At 48.3% G+C, this 21,427-nt stretch overlaps 9 non-coding genes across 9 annotated transcripts; all 9 read right to left on the bottom strand.

Annotated features, from left to right (window-relative positions):
- Nucleotides 1–1,869: 1,869 nt before the first annotated feature.
- Nucleotides 1,870–1,942, bottom strand: Trnar-ucg (transfer RNA arginine (anticodon UCG)). The gene has a single exon. It is a non-coding gene; the product is annotated as a tRNA-Arg (tRNA).
- A 1,432-nt stretch (nucleotides 1,943–3,374) lies between these two features.
- On the bottom strand, nucleotides 3,375–3,447 carry Trnar-ucg (transfer RNA arginine (anticodon UCG)). The gene has a single exon. It is a non-coding gene; the product is annotated as a tRNA-Arg (tRNA).
- Nucleotides 3,448–9,016: 5,569 nt separating this feature from the next.
- On the bottom strand, nucleotides 9,017–9,089 carry Trnak-cuu (transfer RNA lysine (anticodon CUU)). Its single transcript has one exon. It is a non-coding gene; the product is annotated as a tRNA-Lys (tRNA).
- Nucleotides 9,090–9,541: 452 nt separating this feature from the next.
- Nucleotides 9,542–9,614, bottom strand: Trnar-ucg (transfer RNA arginine (anticodon UCG)). Its single transcript has one exon. It is a non-coding gene; the product is annotated as a tRNA-Arg (tRNA).
- A 1,429-nt stretch (nucleotides 9,615–11,043) lies between these two features.
- Nucleotides 11,044–11,116, bottom strand: Trnar-ucg (transfer RNA arginine (anticodon UCG)). Its single transcript has one exon. It is a non-coding gene; the product is annotated as a tRNA-Arg (tRNA).
- A 1,454-nt stretch (nucleotides 11,117–12,570) lies between these two features.
- On the bottom strand, nucleotides 12,571–12,643 carry Trnar-ucg (transfer RNA arginine (anticodon UCG)). The gene has a single exon. It is a non-coding gene; the product is annotated as a tRNA-Arg (tRNA).
- Nucleotides 12,644–14,079: 1,436 nt separating this feature from the next.
- On the bottom strand, nucleotides 14,080–14,152 carry Trnar-ucg (transfer RNA arginine (anticodon UCG)). Its single transcript has one exon. It is a non-coding gene; the product is annotated as a tRNA-Arg (tRNA).
- A 1,445-nt stretch (nucleotides 14,153–15,597) lies between these two features.
- On the bottom strand, nucleotides 15,598–15,670 carry Trnar-ucg (transfer RNA arginine (anticodon UCG)). Its single transcript has one exon. It is a non-coding gene; the product is annotated as a tRNA-Arg (tRNA).
- Nucleotides 15,671–18,622: 2,952 nt separating this feature from the next.
- On the bottom strand, nucleotides 18,623–18,695 carry Trnar-ucg (transfer RNA arginine (anticodon UCG)). Its single transcript has one exon. It is a non-coding gene; the product is annotated as a tRNA-Arg (tRNA).
- Between the last annotated feature and the right edge of the window lie 2,732 nt (nucleotides 18,696–21,427).

Raw genomic sequence — 21,427 nt, forward strand, 5'->3', positions numbered from 1 at the left:
CTGCCTAATGGTTTCCTAACGTCACACTCGTCACGTACTTCACTTTTATTTCATAATCATTTCTGAGAGGTAAAGGAATTGCATGACAATCTGCAGAGCTAGCGACGCAAAATTAACACACATACTTGACATGACTCAAAAGCCAAACGAGTTACTTTCCGACGTTGTTTTAGATGTGCAAGTGCCAGTTAAACGTCGCGGTGAGGGCACTCTGCCGACCATATCGCTAGTTAACACCGGGCTTGTTGTGTGTGTTTCAAGCTCAAGACCATCTCCAAGCACAAAATGGTCAACAGCAACATTCAGACGGTTTCGTACTGCACAATTGCTACTTTAAGACGGTATGTTTCTTTTTCAGAACTGGAAAAACACGACCATTATAGGATCCGAACCTGCATTCTTCGGATCCGAAGTCCGACGCCTTATCCATTAGGCCACAAGGTCACTGACGACCAAGTCTAACTTATATACGACTCATCTCGAAACGCTCACACCCCCTGAGGAATTGTGTTTTCGTACCACACAGCCGCTGCCCCTTACTCTTTCCCACCCATTCGTTACATTCAACCTCTTACGAGACCGACCAAAAATAGACAAGAAAACAAGACCACACACTTTGCGCATTCGGAATCGATGGCAGGGTGTCCCTCACCGCATTTGCTACGATGGCCATTTGCTACTTCTGCAGAAGCGGCGGCGGCGACGACGACCGGGGGAGGCTCAGAGATTTGTGAGAAATACACCTATAAAATGTAATTCAGACTGCCTCGTCCCACCTTATGCCGTACCGCTTTGGCAAATGCTTTATCTGCGCCATTCGCCTTAATCACATCTGAGAGTAATTCTTAGTAAAACGCCTCTCGCTAATTGTTCGTCATCGCAGATAATGTTTGTTATACGGCCATGACGCGCAACTGATTTCCAAAATTCGTCTTCCTCCTGTGTGGATGGAACTCACGACTCCTGGGTTACTAGACCAGTGCTCTACCACTTATCTAAAGAGGCGCGGCCTAGCGGAACTTTTGCGTACTTCGTCCGTACGGTCGTCTGAATCATCAGACTTCAGCTGACAACACTTCATATTTTCGACTAATACTTGCAGCTATGGCGACCCATTACTGCTTGGCTACACATCTCACACGTAGCCGATGTTCTCTCCAAACAAAACCACCTGCACTTCAGAACATGACTTTCACACATGTCTACATAATCACCTTCACCTTCAAATACAGTTTTCTTGCGACTGATGGAGACGTAGGCAAATTTTAAAGTTGCTATTTCCATTACATCACGTTAATCAGAAAATCGGTAATTTACATCTGCAGCGGAAAAATATTCCGTTCCGCCCAGCGTAGGGCGCGAACCCACGACCCTGTGATTAAGAGTCTCATGCTCTACCGACTGAGCTAGACGTGCTGCCTCGTTGGATACCTGCTGAGTAGCAGATCACACAGTACTCGTTTGGGTTGGTTGGTCCCATACAGAATCTCTCCATGCTGCCTAATGTTTTCCTAACGTCACACTCCTCACGTACTTCACTTTTATTTCATAATCATTTCTGAGACGTAAGGGAATTGCTACGACAATCTGCAGAGCTAGCGTCGTCAAAATTAACACACATACTTGACGTGACTCAAAAGCCGAACGAGTTACTTTCCGACGTTGTTTTAGATGTGCAAGTGAAAGTTAAACGTCGCCGTGAGGGCACCCTGCCGACCATTTCGCTAGTTAACACCGGTCTTGTTGTGTGTGTTTCAAGCTCAAGACCATCTACAAGCACAAAATGGTCAACAGCAACATTCAGACGGTTTCGTACTGCACAATTGCTACATTAAAACGGTATGTTTCTTTTTCAGAACTGGAAAAACACGACCATGACAGGATTCGAACCTGCAATCTTCGGATCCGAAGTCCGACGCCTTATCCATTAGGCCACACAGTCACTGACGACCAAGTCTAACTTATATACGACTCATCTCGAAACGCTCACACCCCCTGAGGAATTGTGTTTTCGTTCCACACAGCCGCTGCCCCTTAATCTTTCCCACCCATTCGTTACATTCAACCTCTTACGAGACCGACCAAAAATAGACAAGAAAACAAGACCACACACTTTGCGCATTCGGAATCGATGGCAGGGTGTCCCTCGCCGCATTTGCTACGATGGCCATTTGCTACTTCTGCAGAAGCGGCGGCGGCGGCGAAGACGACGACGACCGCGGGAGGCTCAGAGATTTGTGAGAAATACATCTATAAAATATAATTCAGACTGCCTCGTCCCACCTTATGCCGTACCGTTTTGGCAAATGCTTTATCTGCGCCATTCGCCTTAATCACATCTGAGAGTAATTCTTAGTAAAACGCTTCTCGCTAATTGTTCGTCATCACAGATAATGTTTGTTATACGGCCATGACGCACAACTGATTTCCAAAATTCGTCTTCCTCCTGTGAGGATGGAACTCACTACTCCTGGGTTACTAGACCAGTGCTCTACCACTTATCTAAAGAGGCGCGGCCTAGCGGAACTTTTGCGTACTTCGTCCGTACGGTCGTCTGAATCATCAGACTTCAGCTGACAACACTTCATATTTTCGACTAATATTTGCAGCTATGGCGACCCATTACTGCTTGGCTACACATCTCACACGTAGCCGATGTTCTCTCCAAACAAAACCACCTGCACTTCAGAACATGACTTTCACACATGTCTACATAATCACCTTCACCTTCAAATACAGTTTTCTTGCGACTGATGGAGACGTAGGCAAATTTTAAAGTTGCTATTTCCATTACATCACGTTAATCAGAAAATCGGTAATTTACATCTGCAGCGGAAAAATATTCCGTTCCGCCCAGCGTAGGGCGCGAACCCACGACCCTGTGATTAAGAGTCTCATGCTCTACCGACTGAGTTAGACGTGCTGCCTCGTTGGATACCTGCTGGGTAGCAGATCACACAGTACTAGTTTGGGTTGGTTGGTCCCATACAGAATCTCTCCATGCTGCCTAATGTTTTCCTAACGTCACACTCCTCACGTACTTCACTTTTATTTCATAATCATTTCTGAGACGTAAAGGAATTGCATGACAATCTGCAGAGCTAGCGTCGTCAAAATTAACACACATACTTGACGTGACTCAAAAGCCGAACGAGTTACTTTCCGACGTTGATTAGATGTGCAAGTGCCAGTCAAACCTCCCGGTGAGGGCACTCTGCCGACCCTTTCGCTAGTTAACACCGGTCTTGTTGTGTGTGTTTCAAGCTCAAGATCATCTCCAAGCACAAAATGGTCAACAGCAACATTCAGACGGTTTCGTGCTGCACAATTGCTACATTAAAACGATATGTTTCTTTTTCAGAACTGGAAAAACACGACCATGACAGGATTCGAACCTGCAATCTTCGGATCCGAAGTCCGACGCCTTATCCATTAGGCCACACGGTCGCTGACGACCAAGTCTAACTTTTATACGACTCATCTCGAAACGCTCACAGTCGCGACTGAGATGTCGCAGCGAACAGACGTGGAGAGTGCGCTCGCGCGCTTCGCGAACGATGCGGCAACCGCAACCGCGCCGGCCGGCCGCGGTCCGGCAGGGCCTGCCCTGCCGGCCGCCCCACCATCAGCCGGCGCATCTATGACGACTCAACCCGCGGGACAGGGAAGAAGTAGTACCTCGACCGCGGATACATACATGGACGCTGATATGGAATACGGTTCGGATTCGAGTGCCGCTACAGCGGAGGACGACAGAGTGGAAAGGAGGGTGTCCGCGCTGTACAGAAGAAGCCGACGAGACCGATCTTTAGAGCGTCACGCAACGCGCCGTGACACAACTACAGAGGGCTTCAAGCAGCCGCCGCCGAAGAAACAAGCCCGCGCGAAAAACCTTACGGTTGTAGCGCGAGAGCTGGACGTGAGCAACCGCTACCAGCCTCTGCAGGGGGAGGGGGCGACCCTAGAAGAAGCTGGCCGTTCCCTCGCCGAGCAGCAGAATCAGAGGGAAGAGCAACAGCATGCTGCCAACGCATCGCACCAGCAACAGGACGACGCTCCGCCATCGCCGGGCCAGAATGCAGGAAGCCTCGCACCGCCGCCTGGTCCACAGCGACGAATCCCGCCGATTGTGCTAGTCTACAAGGAATCATATACGGACTTCCGAAACTGGCTCCATTCCACGTGTACACAGCCGTTCACCGTGCGTCAAGCCGGAAACGGCGACACGCTGAAGTTGCAACTGAACTCAATCGATGACTATGTGAAAGTCCACGACGAGCTTGGGAGGAGGGGCGTCCCGATGTACACGTTCCAAGCTGTTCGCCCTCCAACTTTGAAGACGCTCATCAGACGCATTCCGCCGTCGCTGCCGAATGATGAATTAAAAATCGCCCTTGAAGATGCAGGGTTTGCAGCTTCAGTCGTTGACCACCATCGCATGCCGGGCACTAATGAAAAGACGGGACACAGAGTCGTTGTCCTGCCCGACACGCCAGCTCACAGGAAAATATTTGAGCTGACCAGGCTGTATGACTTGGACATCAAAGTTGAGAAGCTCAGGAAGTCAAGGGGGCCGGTTCAATGTTTCCGGTGTCAGGGCTTCCGCCACGTTGCCCGCCTCTGCACCATGCCTTGGCTCTGCGTCAAGTGCGGCGGGAACCACGACAGCCGACAATGCACCAGGAGCCGCGAACAACCCGCTACCTGTGGCCTTTGTGGCGGTAACCACCCAGCTAACTACCGCACCTGTGTTAAACACAAAGAAGAGAGCCGACGTCAGCGAGGTCTTCCACCTGCTCCGCCGAGGCCTCCCAGGAACCACAGACGCTGGCAGCAACTGCCACCACCAGCACCCCCGACGCCTGCTGTGACCAAAGCGTGGCCCTCGCTGATAGAGCGGAGGGCAGCTCGACTTCACTCGCAGCAGACTGCTACGGATGCCATGAAGCAGACACAACCACCCTCGACCACGTCGACTGCCCTACCAGGACCAGCAGCACCGCCACCTTCAAGCCAGCCGACTCATCCAGCACCATCAACATCACAGACTGAGCTGAAGGACCTATTTACACTTTTGACGACCATCGCGGCGTCACTGGCAGAGGTCACCAAGACGCTGGCCCAACTACCAGCCACCATCACCGCCACTGTTGAAGTGTCGGTCAGCAGAGCCATCCAGGCACTCAGAGAAGGCAACGTCCACCATGCCTAGACACCTTCCTCTCGACGACCTTCGTATCCTCGAGTACAATGCAGACAATCTCACTCATGCCGTCGCAGAACTCCAGCAATTCCTCAGTGATCATAATATCGACATCTGTCTTGTCAATGAGACTTTTCTTAAACCGGGGATCAGAAGCAACGTGGCCAATTACTGCTGCTATCGCACGGACCGCCTTACCCATGGGGGTGGCACTGCCATCTACATACGTCGCTCCATCAAACATTACGAAGTGCAGGCGCCTACCACAAGGACCATCGAAGCAACAGCGATCGTAGTGGAAACAAGGACTGGACCTGTGACATTTGTTGCGGTGTACCGCAGCCCTCGTCGCCTACTCGACCTCGACGACGCCAGAACGCTATTACGGATGCCGGGAAAGTTCCTTATAGCTGGGGACCTGAATTCCAAGCACGCTGCATGGAACTCGCTACACACGAACATGAGCGGGCGTCTTCTCCTGCAGGCTGTTGAAGAAGCCCAGGCACACGTCTGTGGCCCTGAAGAGCCAACTTGCTACCCGTCCAATGGCGCACCGGACATCTTAGATGTGGCAATTACTAAGGGAATTCCCCAATACATGACTGCGGAAGTGATCCATGGACTGAACTCCGACCATCTGCCGGTATTATTCCAGCTTCAGGTTGCGCCGGAACTTTCTGCAGGACGCCTCAACCTGAAGCACACGAACTGGGACCAATTTCGTGATTCTGTTGCCTTCTCTCTTGACGTCATCCATGACCCAGACGAAATCGACGAGACCTCCGTAGAACGGTTCGCCACTTCCATCACGGACGCCCTGGAACTGGCCACACCACCTCCAAGGCCACCTCATCGTCCACCACCGGATCTGCCACCGCACATATTGGACTCCATACGCACCAGGAATAGACTCTGCCGTGAGTGGCGCCTCACGCGCGACGCAGCACTGAAACAACGCATCAACCAACTTAGACGAGACATACGGGCAGCCATAATTGAACACCGGAACCAGCGATGGGCTGCGAAGCTGCGATCGTTTACGCCCGACCCGATGAACTTTAACTCCATCAGGTTCTTCACAAATAGACGAAGCCGGATACCGCCGTTGACAAATGATGACCGCACTGTGTACAAGTCGGAAGACAAGGCCAATATGCTGGCGGACGTTTTCGAAACGAACTTTCGACCGCTGGACGACGGAGTTGACCCCCAGCGGGTTGCAGACATTGAAAACGAAGTTACTACCATACTTCGTGCAGCCGACGACGACGCCGACAACGATGACGACCTCATCCCTCCAGTAACGCCTGCTGAAATCGACGCTGGCATCCGGGCCTTACCTGCCAGCAAAGCACCTGGCTGCGACGACATCACGGGAAGGACTTTAAAACAACTCCTGTGGACCGCGATTGTGCACTTGGCAACGATCTTTAATTGGATTTTTGCTACAGGCAAGTACCCAGCAGCGTGGAAACATTCTATAGTGGTGGCTGTCCCGAAACCTGGGAAGAACCGACGACTACCCACCAGTTACAGACCGATAAGCTTGCTACCACACCTCAGTAAGCTCTTCGAAAGGCTCCTGTTGAAGAGGCTCCACACCATCATGGACCGCCTCCAAGTTCTGCCACCGGAGCAGTTTGGCTTCCGATCTGGTCATTCCACGACACAGCAGATTCTTAGGGCAACAGAATATATTACGTCAGCCTTCAACAATGGAGAGTTCTGTGGTGCTGTTCTTCTGGACGTGATGAAGGCGTTCGATAGTGTATGGCATCAGGGCCTCATTTGGAAGCTTAGCGCCTTCGGATTCCCCAGGGCGTACGTCAAGCTCGTTGCCGCCTACCTCCACCAACGCACCTTTGCGGTCAGAGTAGGGGATGCACTTTCCACGGCTAGACCTATCCGTGCAGGGGTCCCACAGGGCTCAGTCCTCGGACCAGTCCTGTACTCCGTCTTTACATCGGACCTTCCGACACCACCAAGAGTCGACAAAGCCATTTACGCCGATGACACCATGATATACACGAGGGAGAAATGGCTTGAAGTCCTTGTCCCACGACTGCAGAGTGCCTGCTATGCCCTGGAGGAATGGGCAGGAAAGTGGCGCATCCGGTTCAACCCACAGAAGACGCAAACCATCATCTTCACCAAGAGGAGACCTGGCCCTCGCCGACTTCGACATCTTCGGAACCTCCGACTTTATGGAACCGAACTGCAGTGGACGGACTCTGTTAAATACCTAGGAGTGACCATGGACAAACAACTTACATGGAAGCGCCACATCGACGACGTCCGCGCTAACGTGTCACGAAGGATAGGGGCACTTTTCCCCTTCATCAACGAAGGCTCGGACTTATCGATAGCCAACGGACTGTTGATATTCAGGATGTACATTCGCCCCATCTTTGACTATGCCTGTGAGGTATGGGGCAATGCAGCAAAGACACATCTTCAGCGGCTTCAATCGCTCCAGAATAAGATACTTCGCCGTGTTTTCCACGTTCCCCCGCAGTTTCCTCACCGATACATTCATGAAGCAGCCGAAGAATTGGAGGTACCGCAGAGACATAAGCAGCTTGCACGACGATTTTATGCCAGGACTGAAACTTCGACCAACCCACTGATACAACACCTTGGAGCACCGCCTCAGCCAAGGGAACGCTATGCGCGACCCATTGCCATCCTTGAAAGGTAAAAATGTAAAAAGAAAACAATCCGAAATACGACGGAATCTGCACCCAAGATGGAAACTGATTCATGCCCGCCCACACCCATGACACACAAACAAATAAAGATGTTCAACACAAACCTACCCCCCAGAGAGATGTAGGAAATGCTTACAAGTAAACCCTGCACCACCAAGCTGAAGCAGATCAGCCAGAAGAAAAGCGGAAGTAGAAACGCTCACACCCCCTGAGGAATTGTGTTTTCGTTCCACACAGCCGCTGCCCCTTACTCTTTCCCACCCATTCGTTACATTCAACCTCTTACGAGACCGACCAAACGTAGACAGGAAAACAAGACCACACACTTTGCACATTTGGAATCGATGGTAGGGTGTCCCTCACCGCATTTGCTACGATGGCCACTTGCTACTTCTTCAGAAGCGGCGGCGGCGGCGGCGGCGGCGGCGGCGGCGGCGGCGACGAGGACGACGACGACGACGACGACGACGCCCGCAGAAGGCTTAGAGATTTGTGGGAAATACATCTATAAAGTGTAATTCAGACTGCCTCGTCCCAACTTATGCCGTACCGCTTTGGCAAATGCTTTATCTGCGCCATTCGCCTTAATCACATCTGAGAGTAATTCTTAATAAAACGCCTCTCGCTAACTGTTCGTCATCACAGATACTGTTTGCTATACGGCCATGACGCGCAACTGTTTTCCAATATTCGTCTTCCTCCTGTGAGGATGGAACTCACGACTCCTGGTTTACTAGACCAGTGCTCTACCACTTATCTAAAGAGGCGCGGCCTAGCGGAACTTTTGCGTACTTCGTCCGTACGGTCGTCGGAATCATCAGACTTCAGCTGACAACACTTCATATTTTCGAGTAATATTTGCAGCTATGGCGACCCATTACTGCTTGGCTACACATCTCACACGTAGCCGATGTTCTCTCCAAACACAACCACCTGCACTTCAGAACATGACTTTCACACATGTCTACAAAATCACCTTCACCTTCAAATACAGTTTTCTTGCGACTGATGGAGAAGTAGGCAAATTTTAAAGTTGCTATTTCCATTACATCACGTTAATCAGAAAATCGGTAATTTACATCTGCAGCGGAAAAATATTCCGTTCCGCCCAGCGTAGGGCGCGAACCCACGACCCTGTGATTAAGAGTCTCATGCTCTACCGACTGAGCTAGCCGTGCTGCCTCGTTGGATACCTGCTGGGTAGCAGATCACACAGTACTCGTTTGGGTTGGTTGGTCCCATACAGAATCTCTCCATGCTGCCTAATGTTTTCCTAACGTCACATTCCTAACGTACTTCACTTTTATTTCATAATCATTTCTGAGACGTAAAGGAATTGCACGACAATCTGCAGAGCTAGCGTCGTCAAAATTAACACACATACTTGACGTGACTCAAAAGCCGAACGAGTTACTTTCCGACGTTGTTTTAGATGTGCAAGTGCCAGTTAAACGTCGCGGTGAGGGCACTCTGCCGAACATTTCGCTAGTTAACACCGGTCTTGTTGTGTGTGTTTCAAGCTCAAGACCATCTACAAGCACAAAATGGTCAACAGCAACATTCAGACGGTTTCGTACTGCACAATTGCTACATTAAAACGGTATGTTTCTTTTTCAGAACTGGAAAAACACGACCATGACAGCATTCGAACCTGCAATCTTCGGATCCGAAGTCCGACGCCTTATCCAATAGGCCACACGGTCACTGACGACCAAGTCTATCTTATATACGACTCATCTCGAAACGCTCACACCCCCTGAGGAATTGTGTTTTCGTTCCACACAGCCGCTGCCCCTTACTCTTTCCCACCCATTCGTTACATTCAACCTCTTAGGAGACCGACCAAACGTAGACAGGAAAACAAGACCACACACTTTGCACATTTGGAATCGATGGCAGGGTGTCCCTCACCGCATTTGCTACGATGGCCACTTGCTACTTCTTCAGAAGCGGCGGCGGCGGCGACGACGACGACGCCCGCAGAAGGCTTAGAGATTTGTGAGAAATACAACTATAAAATGTAATTCAGACTGCCTCGTCCCAACTTATGCCGTACCGCTTTGGGAATAGCTTTATCTGCGCCATTCGCCTTAATCACATCTGAGAGTAATTCTTAATAAAACGCCTCTCGCTAACTGTTCGTCATCACAGATACTGTTTGCTATACGGCCATGACGCGCAACTGTTTTCCAATATTCGTCTTCCTCCTGTGAGGATGGAACTCACGACTCCTGGTTTACTAGACCAGTGCTCTACCACTTATCTAAAGAGGCGCGGCCTAGCGGAACTTTTGCGTACTTCGTCCGTACGGTCGTCTGAATCATCAGACTTCAGCTGACAACACTTCATATTTTCGAGTAATATTTGCAGCTATGGCGACCCATTACTGCTTGGCTACACATCTCACACGTAGCCGATGTTCTCTCCAAACACAACCACCTGCACTTCAGAACATGACTTTCACACATGTCTACAAAATCACCTTCACCTTCAAATACAGTTTTCTTGCGACTGATGGAGACGTAGGCAAATTTTAAAGTTGCTATTTCCATTACATCACGTTAATCAGAAAATCGGTAATTTACATCTGCAGCGGAAAAATATTCCGTTCCGCCCAGCGTAGGGCGCGAAACCACGACCCTGTGATTAAGAGCCCCATGCTCTACCGACTGAGCTAGACGTGCTGCCTCGTTGGATACCTGCTGGGTAGCAGATCACACAGTACTCGTTTGGGTTGGTTGGTCCCATACAGAATCTCTCCATGCTAATGTTTTCCTAACGTCACACTCGTCACGTACTTCACTTTTATTTCATAATCATTTCTGAGACGTAAAGGAATTGAACGACAATCTGCAGAGCTAGCGTCGTCAAAATTAACACACATACCTGACGTGACTCAAAAGCCGAACGAGTTACTTTCCGACGTTGTTTTAGATGTGCAAGTGCCAGTTAAACCTCGCGGTGAGGGCACTCTGTCGACCATTTCGCTAGTTAACACCGGTCTTCTTGTGTGTGTTTCAAGCTCAAGACCATCTACAAGCACAAAATGGTCAACAGCAACATTCAGACGGTTTCGTACTGCACAATTGCTACATTAAAACGGTATGTTTCTTTTTCAGAACTGGAAAAACACGACCATGACAGCATTCGAACCTGCAATCTTCGGATCCGAAGTCCGACGCCTTATCCATTAGGCCACACGGTCACTGACGACCAGGTCTAACTTATATACGTCTCATCTCGAAACGCTCACACCCCCTGAGGAATTGTGTTTTCGTTCCACACAGCCGCTGCCCCTTACTCTTTCCCACCCATTCGTTACATTCAACCTCTTACGAGACCGACCAAAAATAGACAAGAAAACAAGACCACACACTTTGCGCATTCGGAATCGATGGCAGGGTGTCCCTCACCGCATTTGCTACGATGGCCATTTGCTACATCTGCAGAAGCGGCGACGACGACGACGACGACGACGACGACGACGACGATGACGACGACCGCGGGAGGCTCAGAGATTTGTGAGAAATACATCTATAAACTGTAATTCAGACTGCCTCGTCCCACCTTATGCCGTACCGCTTTGGCAAATGCTTTATCTGCGCCATTCGCCTTAATCACATCTGAGAGTAATTCTTAGTAAAACGCCTCTCGCTAATTGTTCGTCATCACAGATAATGTTTGTTATACGGCCATGACGCGCAACTGATTTCCAAAATTCGTCTTCCTCCTGTGAGGATGGAACTCACGACTCCTGGGTTACTAGACCAGTGCTCTACCACTTATCTAAAGAGGCGCGGCCTAGCGGAACTTTTGCGTACTTCGTCCGTACGGTCGTCTGAATCATCAGACTTCAGCTGACAACACTTCATATTTTCGACTAATATTTGCAGCTATGGCGACCCATTACTGCTTGGCTACACATCTGACACGTAGCCGATGTTCTCTCCAAACAAAACCACCTGCACTTCAGAACATGACTTTCACACATGTCTACAAAATCACCTTCACCTTCAAATACAGTTTTCTTGCGACTGATGGAGGCGTAGGCAAATTTTAAAGTTGCTATTTCCATTACATGACGTTAATCAGAAAATCGGTAATTAACATTTGCAGCGGAAAAAAATTCCGTTGCGCCCAGCGTAGGACGCGAACCCACGAACCTGTGATTAAGAGTCTCATGCTCTACCGACTGAGCTAGCCGTGCTGCCTCGTTGGATACCTGCTGGGTAGCAGATCACACAGTACTCGTTTGGGTTGGTTGGTCCCATACAGAATCTCTCCATGCTGCCTAATGTTTTCCTAACGTCACACTCGTCACGTACTTCACTTTTATTTCATAATCATTTCTGAGAGGTAAAGGAATTGCATGACAATCTGCAGAGCTAACGGCGTCAAAATTAACACACATACTTGACGTGACTCAAAAGCCGAACGAGTTACTTTCCGACGTTGATTTAGATGTGCAAGTGCCAGTCAAACCTCGTGGTGAGTGCACTCTGCCGACCATATCGCTAGTTAACACCGGTCTTGTTGTGTGTGTTTCAAGCTCAAGACCATCTCCAAGCACAAAATGGTCAACAGCAACATTCAGACGGTTTCGTACTGCACAATTGCTACATTAAAACGGTATGTTTCTTTTTCAGAACTGGAAAAACACGACCGTGACAGGATTCGAACCTGCAATCTTCGGATCCGAAGTCCGACGCCTTATCCATTAGGCCACACGGTCGCTGACGACCAAGTGTAACTTTTATACGACTCATCTCGAAACGCTCACACCCCCTGAGGAATTGTGTTTTCGTTCCACACAGCCGCTGCCCCTTACTCTTTCCCACCCATTCGTTACATTCAACCTATTACGAGACCGACCAAACGTAGACAGGAAAACAAGACCACACACTTTGCACATTTGGAATCGATGGCAGGGTGTCCCTCACCGCATTTGCTACGATGGACACTTGCTACTTCTTCAGAAGCGGCGGCGGCGGCGACGACGACGACGACGCCCGCAGAAGGCTTAGAGATTTGTGAGAAATACATCTATAAAATGTAATTCAGACTGCCTCGTCCCAACTTATGCCGTACTGCTTTGGCAAATACTTTATCTGCGCCATTTGCCTTAATCACATCTGAGAGTAATTCTTAATAAAACGCCTCTCGCTAACTGTTCGTCATCACAGATACTGTTTGCTATACGGCCATGACGCGCAACTGATTTCCAAAATTCGTCTTCCTCCTGTGAGGATTGAACTCACGACTCCTGGTTTACTAGACCAGTGCTCTACCACTTATCTAAAGAGGCGCGGCCTAGCGGAACTTTTGCGTACTTCGTCCGTACGGTCGTCTGAATCATCAGACTTCAGCTGACAACACTTCATATTTTCGACTAATATTTGCAGCTATGGCGACCCATTACTGCTTGGCTACACATCTGACACGTAGCCGATGTTCTCTCCAAACAAAATCACCTGCACTTCAGAACATGACTTTCACACATGTCTACAAAATCACCTTCACCTTCAAATACAGTTTTCTTGCGACTGATGGAGACGTAGGCAAATTTTAAAGTTGCTATTTCCATTACATCACGTTAATCAGAAAATCGGTAATTTACATCTGCAGCGGAGATAAATTCCGTTCCGCCCAGCGTAGGGCTAGTACCCACGACCCTGTGATTAAGAGTCTCATGCTCTACCGACTGAGCTAGCTGTGCTGCCTCGTTGGATACCTGCTGGGTAGCAGATCACACAGTACTCGTTTGGGTTGGTTGGTCCCATACTGAATCCCTCCATGCTGCCTAATGTTTTCCTAACGTCACATTCCTAACGTACTTCACTTTTATTTCATAATCATTTCTGAGACGTAAAGGAATTGCACGACAATCTGCAGAGCTAGCGTCGTCAAAATTAACACACATACTTGACGTGACTCAAAAGCCGAACGAGTTACTTTCCGACGTTGTTTTAGATGTGCAAGTGCCAGTTAAACGTCGCGGTGAGGGCACTCTGCCGAACATTTCGCTAGTTAACACCGGTCTTGTTGTGTGTGTTTCAAGCTCAAGACCATCTACAAGCACAAAATGGTCAACAGCAACATTCAGACGGTTTCGTACTGCACAATTGCTACATTAAAACGGTATGTTTCTTTTTCAGAACTGGAAAAACACGACCATGACAGGATTCGAACCTGCAATCTTCGGATCCGAAGTCCGACGCCTTATCCATTAGGCCACACGGTCACTGACGACCAAGTCTATCTTATATACGACTCATCTCGAAACGCTCACACCCCCTGAGGAATTGTGTTTTCGTTCCACACAGCCGCTGCCCCTTACTCTTTCCCACCCATTCGTTACATTCAACCTCTTACGAGACCGACCAAAAATAGACAAGAAAACAAGACCACACACTTTGCGCATTCGGAATCGATGGCAGGGTGTCCCTCACCGCATTTGCTACGATGGCCATTTGCTACTCCTGCAGAAGCGGCGGCGGCGGCGACGATGACGACGACGACGACGACGACCGCGGGAGGCTCAGAGATTTGTGAGAAATACATCTATAAAATGTAATTCAGACTGCCTCGTCCCACCTTATGCCGTACCGCTTTGGCAAATGCTTTATCTGCGCCATTCGCCTTAATCACATCTGAGAGTAATTCTTAGCAAAACGCCTCTCGCTAATTGTTCGTCATCACAGATAATGTTTGTTATACGGCCATGACGCGCAACTGATTTCCAAAATTCGTCTTCCTCCTGCGAGGATGGAACTCACGACTCCTGGGTTACTAGACCAGTGCTCTACCACTTATCTAAAGAGGCGCGGCCTAGCGGAACTTTTGCGTACTTCGTCCGTACGGTCGTCTGAATCATCAGACTTCAGCTGACAACACTTCATATTTTCGACTAATATTTGCAGCTATGGCGACCCATTACTGCTTGGCTACACATCTGACACGTAGCCGATGTTCTCTCCAAACAAAACCACCTGCACTTCAGAACATGACTTTCACACATGTCTACAAAATCACCTTCACCTTCAAATACAGTTTTCTTGCGACTGATGGAGACGTAGGCAAATTTTAAAGTTGCTATTTCCATTACATCACGTTAATCAGAAAATCGGTAATTTACATTTGCAGCGGAAAAAAATTCCGTTGCGTCCAGCGTAGGGCGCGAGCCCACGAACCTGTGATTAAGAGTCTCATGCTCTACCGACTGAGCTAGCCGTGCTGCCTCGTTGGATACCTGCTGGGTAGCAGATCACACAGTACTCGTTTGGGTTGGTTGGTCCCATACAGAATCTCTCCATGCTGCCTAATGTTTTCCTAACGTCACACTCGTCACGTACTTCACTTTTATTTCATAATCATTTCTGAGACGTAAAGGAATTGCACGACAATCTGCAGAGCTAGCGTCGTCAAAATTAACACACATACTTGACGTGACTCAAAAGCCGAACGAGTTACTTTCCGACGTTGTTTTAAATGTGCAAGTGCCAGATAAACGTCGCCGTGAGGGCACTCTGCCGACTATTTCGCTAGTTAACACCGGTCTTGTTGTGTGTGTTTCAAGCTCAAGACCATCTACAAGCACAAAATGGTCAACAGCAACATTCAGACGGTTTCGTACTGCACAATTGCTACATTAAAACGGTATGTTTCTTTTTCAGAACTGAAAAAAAACGACCATGACAGGATTCGAACCTGCAATCTTCGGATCCGAAGTCCGACGCCTCATCCATTAGGCCACACGGTCACTGACGGCCAATTATATCTTATATACGACTCATCTCGAAACGCTCACACCCCCTGAGGAATTGTGTTTTCGTTCCACACAGCCGCTTCCCCTTACTCCTTCCCACCCATTCGTTACATTCGACCTCTTACGAGACCGACCAAACATAGACAGGAAAACAAGACCACACACTTTGCGCATTCGGAATCGATGGCAGAGTGTCCCTCGCCGCATTTGCTACGATGGCCATTTGCTACTTCTGCAGAAGCGGCGGCGGCGACGACGACGACCGCAGGAGGCTCAGAGATTTGTGAGAAATACATCTATAAAATGTAATTCAGACTGCCTCGTCCCACCTTATGCCGTACCGCTTTGGCAAATACTTTACCTGCGCCATTCGCCTTAATCACATCTGAGAGTAATTCTTAATAAAATGCCTCTCGCTAATTGTTCGTCATCACAGATACTGTTTGCTATACGGCCATGACGCGCAACTGATTTCCAAAATTCGTCTTCCTCCTGTGAGGATGGAACTCACGACTCCTGGGTTACTAGACCAGTGCTCTACCACTGAGCTAAAGAGGCGCGGCCTAGCGGAACTTTTGCGTACTTCGTCCGTACGGTCGTCTGAATCATCAGACTTCAGCAGACAACACTTCATATTTTCGACTAATATTTGCAGCTATGGCGACCCATTACTGCTTGGCTACACATCTGACACATAGCCGATGTTCTCTCCAAACAAAACCACCTGCACTTCAGAACATGACTTTCACACATGTCTACAAAATCACCTTCACCTTCAAATACAGTTTTCTTGCGACTGATGGAGACGTAGGCAAATTTTAAAGTTGCTATTTCCATTACATCACGTTAATCAGGAAATCGGTAATTTACATCTGCAGCGGAGAAAAATTTCGTTCCGCCCAGAGTAGGGCGCGAACCCACGACCCTGTGATTAAGAGTCTCATGCTCTACCGACTGAGCTAGCCGTGCTGCCTTGTTGGATACCTGCTGGGTAGCAGATGAAACAGCACTCGTTTGGGTTGGTTGGTCCCATACAGAATCTCTCCATGCTGCCTAATGTTTTCCTAACGTCAATCTCGTCATGTACTTAACTTTTATTTCATAATCATTTCTGAGAGGTAAAGGAATTGCATGACAATCTGCAGAGCTAGCGGCGTCAAAATTAACACACATACTTGACGTGACTCAAAAGCCGAACGAGTTACTTTCCGACGTTGTTTTAGATGTGCAAGTGCCAGTCAAACGTCGCGGTGAGGGCACTCTGCCGACCATTTCGCTAGTTAACACCGGTCTTGTTGTGTGTGTTTCAAGCTCAAGACCATCTACAAGCACAAAATGGTCAACAGCAACATTCTGACGGTTTCGTACTGCACAATAGCTACATTAAAACGGTATGTTTCCTTTTCAGAACTGGAAAAACACGACCGTGACAGGATTCGAACCTGCAATCTTCGGATCCGAAGTCGGACGCCTTATCCATTACGGCACACGGTCACTGACGACCAAGTATAACTTATATACGATTCATCTCGAAACGCTCACACCCCCTGAGGAATTGTGTTTTCGTTCCACACAGCCGCTGCCCCTTACTCTTTCCCACCCATTCGTTACATTCAACCTCTTACGAGACCGACCAAACATAGACAGGAAAACAAGACCACACACTTTGCGCATTCGGAATCGATGGCAGGGTGTCCCTCGCCGCATTTGCTACGATGGCCATTTGCTACTTCTGCAGAAGCAGCGGCGACGACGACGACGACGACGACGACGACGACGACGACGACCGCGAGAGGCTCTTAGATCTGTGAGAAATACATCTATAAAATGTAATTCAGAATGCCTCGTCCCACCTTATGCCGTACCGCTTTGGCAAATGCTTTATCTGCGCCATTCGCCTTAATCACATTTGAGAGTAATTCTTAATAAAACGCCTCTCGCCAATTGTTCCTCATCAGAGATACTGTTTGCTATACGGCCATGACGCGCAACTGATTTCCAAAATTCGTCTTCCTCCTGTGAGGATGGAACTCACGACTCCAGGTTTACTAGACCAGTGCTCTACCACTTATCTAAAGAGGTGCGGCCTAGCGGAACTTTTGCGTACTTCGACCGTACGGTCGTCAGAATCATCAGACTTCAGCTGACAACACTTCATATTTTCGACTAATATTTGCAGCTATGGCGACCCATTACTGCTTGGCTACACATTTGACACGTAGCCGATGTTCTCTCCAAACAAAACCACCTGCACTTCAGAACATGACTTTCACACATGTCTACAAAATCACCTTCACCTTCAAATACAGTTTTCTTCCGACTGATTGAGACGTAGGCAAATTTTAAAGGTGCTATTTCCATTACATCACGTTAATCAGAAAATCGGTAATTTACATCTGCAGCGGAAAAAAATTCCGTTCCGCCCAACGTAGGGCTCGAACCCACGACCGGGTGATTAAGAGTCTCATGCTCTACCGACTAAGCTAGCCGTGCTGCATCGTTTTGTACCAGCTGGGTAGCAGATCACGCAGTACTCGTTTGGGTTGGTTGGTCCCATACAGAATCTCTCCATGCTGCCTAATGTTTTCCTAACGTCACACTCGTCACGTACTTCACTTTTATTTCATAATCATTTCTGAGAGGTAAAGGAATTGCATGACAATCTGCAGAGCTAGCGGCGTAAAAATTAAAACACATACTTGACGTGACTCAAAAGCCGAACGAGTTACTTTCCGACGTTGTTTTAGATGTGCAAGTGCCAGTCAAACCTCGCTGTGAGGGCACTCTGCCGACCATTTCGCTAGTTAACACCGTTCTTGTTGTGTGTGTTTCAAGCTCAAGACCATCTCCAAGCACAAAATGGTCAACAGCAAAATTCAGACGGTTTCGTACTGCACAATTGCTACATTAAAACGGTATGTTTCTTTTTCAGAACTGTAAAAAACACGACTGTAACAGGATTCGAACCTGCAATTTTCGGATCCGAAGTCCGACGCCTTATCCATTAGGCCACACGGTCTCTGACGACCAAGTATAACTTATATACGACTCATCTCTAAACGCTCACACCCCCTGAGGAATTGTGTTTTCGTTCCACACAGCCGCTGCCCCTTACTCTTTCCCACCCATTCGTTACATTCAACCTCTTACGAGACCGACAAAACATAGACAGGAAAACAAGACCACACACTTTGCGCATTCGGAATCGCTGGCAGGGTGTCCCTCGCCACATTTGCTACGATGGCCATTTGCTAATTCTGCAGAAGCAGCGGCGACGACGACGACGACCGCGAGAGGCTCTTAGATTTGTGAGAAATACATCTATAAAATGTAATTCAGACTGCCACGTCCCACCTTATGCCGTACCGCTTTGGCAAATGCTTTATCTGCGCCATTCGCCTTAATCACATTTGAGAGTAATTCTTAATAAAACGCCTCTCGCCAATTGTTCCTCATCAGAGATACTGTTTGCTATACGGCCATGACGCGCAACTGATTTCCAAAATTCGTCTTCCTCCTGTGAGGATGGAACTCACGACTCCTGGTTTACTAGACCAGTGCTCTACCACTTATCTAAAGAGGTGCGGCCTAGCGGAACTTTTGCGTACTTCGTCCAGACGGTCGTCTGAATCATCAGACTTCAGCTGACAACACTTCATATTTTCGACTAATATTTGCAGCTATGGCGACCCATTACTGCTTGGCTACACATTTGACACGTAGCCGATGTTCTCTCCAAACAAAACCACCTGCACTTCAGAACATGACTTTCACACATGTCTACAAAATCACCTTCACCTTCAAATACAGTTTTCTTCCGACTGATAGAGACGTAGGCAAATTTTAAAGGTGCTATTTCCATTACATCACGTTAATCAGAAAATCGGTAATTTACATCAGCAGCGGAAAAAAATTCCGTTCCACCCAACGTAGGGCTCGAACCCACGACCGGGTGATTAAGAGTCTCATGCTCTACCGACTAAGCTAGCCGTGCTGCATCGTTTTGTACATGCTGGGTAGCAGATCACGCAGTACTCGTTTGGGTTGGTTGGTCCCATACAGAATCTCTCCATGCTGCCTAATGTTTTCCTAACGTCACACTCGTCACGTACTTCACTTTTATTTCATAATCATTTCTGAGAGGTAAAGGAATTGCATGACAATCTGCAGAGCTAGCGGCGTAAAAATTAAAACACATACTTGACGTGACTCAAAAGCCGAACGAGTTACTTTCCGACGTTGTTTTAGATGTGCAAGTGCCAGTCAAACCTCGCGGTGAGGGCACTCTGCCGCCCATTTCGCTAGTTAACACCGCTCTTGTTGTGTGTGTTTCAAGCTCAAGACCATCTCCAAGCACAAAATGATCAACAGCAACATTCACAACGGTTTCGTACTGCACAATAGCTACATTAAAACGGTATGTTTCTTTTTCAGAACTGGAAAAACACGACCGTGACAGGATTCTAACCTGCAATCTTCTGATCCGAAGTTCGACGCCTTATCCATTAGGCCACAGAGTCACTGACGACCAAGTATAACTTATATACGACTCATCTCGAAACGCTCACACCCCGTGAGGAATTGTGTTTTCGTTCCACACAGCCGCTGCCCCTTACTCTTTCCCACCCATTCGTTACATTCAACCTCTTACGAGACCGACCAAAAATAGACAAGAAAACAAGACCACACACTTTGCGCATTCGGAATCGATGGCAGGGTGTCCCTCAACATATTTGCTACGATGGCCATTTGCTACTTCTGCAGAAGCGGCGGCGGCGACGACGACGACGACGACGGCCGCGAGAGGCTCAGAGATTTGTGAGAAATACATCTATAAAATGTAATTCAGACTTCATCGTCCCACCTTATGCCGTACCGCTTTGGCAAATGCTTTATCTGCGCCATTCGCCTTAATCACATCTGAGAGTAATTCTTAATAAAACGCCTCTCGCTAATTGTTCGTCATCACAGATACTGTTTGCTATACGGCCATGACGCGCAACTGATTTCCAAAATTCGTCTTCCTCCTGTGAGGATGGAACTCACGACTCCAGGTTTACTAGACCAGTGCTCTACCACTGAGCTAAAGAGGCGCGGCCTAGCGGAATTTTGCGTACTTCGTCAGTACGGTCGTCTGAATCATCAGACTTCAGCTGACAACACTTCATATTTTCGACTAATATTTGCAGCTATGGCGACCCATTATTGCTTGGCTACACATCTGACACGTAGCCGATGTTCTCTCCAAACAAAACCACCTGCACTTCAGAACATGACTTTCACACATGTCTACAAAAACACCTTCACCTTCAAATACAGTTTTCTTGCGACTGATGGAGACGTAGGCAAATTTTAAAGTGGCTTTTTCCATTACATCACGTTAATCAGAAAATCGGTAATCTACATCTGCAGCGGAGAAAAATTTCGTTCCGCCCAGAGTAGGGCGCGAACCCACGAACCTGTGATTAAGAGTCTCATGCTCTACCGACTGAGCTAGCCGTGCTGCGTTGTTGGATACCTGCAGGGTAGCAGATGAAACAGCACTCGTTTGGGTTGGTTGGTTCCATACAGAATCTCTCCATGCTGCCTAATGTTTTCCTAACATCACACTCGTCATGTACTTAACTTTTATTTCATAATCATTTCTGAGAGGTAAAGGAATTGCATGACAATCTGCAGAGCTAGCGTCCTCAAAATTAACACACATACTTGACGTGACTCAAAAGCCGAACGAGTTACTTTCCGACGTTG

Source organism: Schistocerca gregaria, chromosome 3, assembly GCF_023897955.1.
Source record: "Schistocerca gregaria isolate iqSchGreg1 chromosome 3, iqSchGreg1.2, whole genome shotgun sequence".
NCBI lineage: Eukaryota > Metazoa > Arthropoda > Insecta > Orthoptera > Acrididae > Schistocerca > Schistocerca gregaria.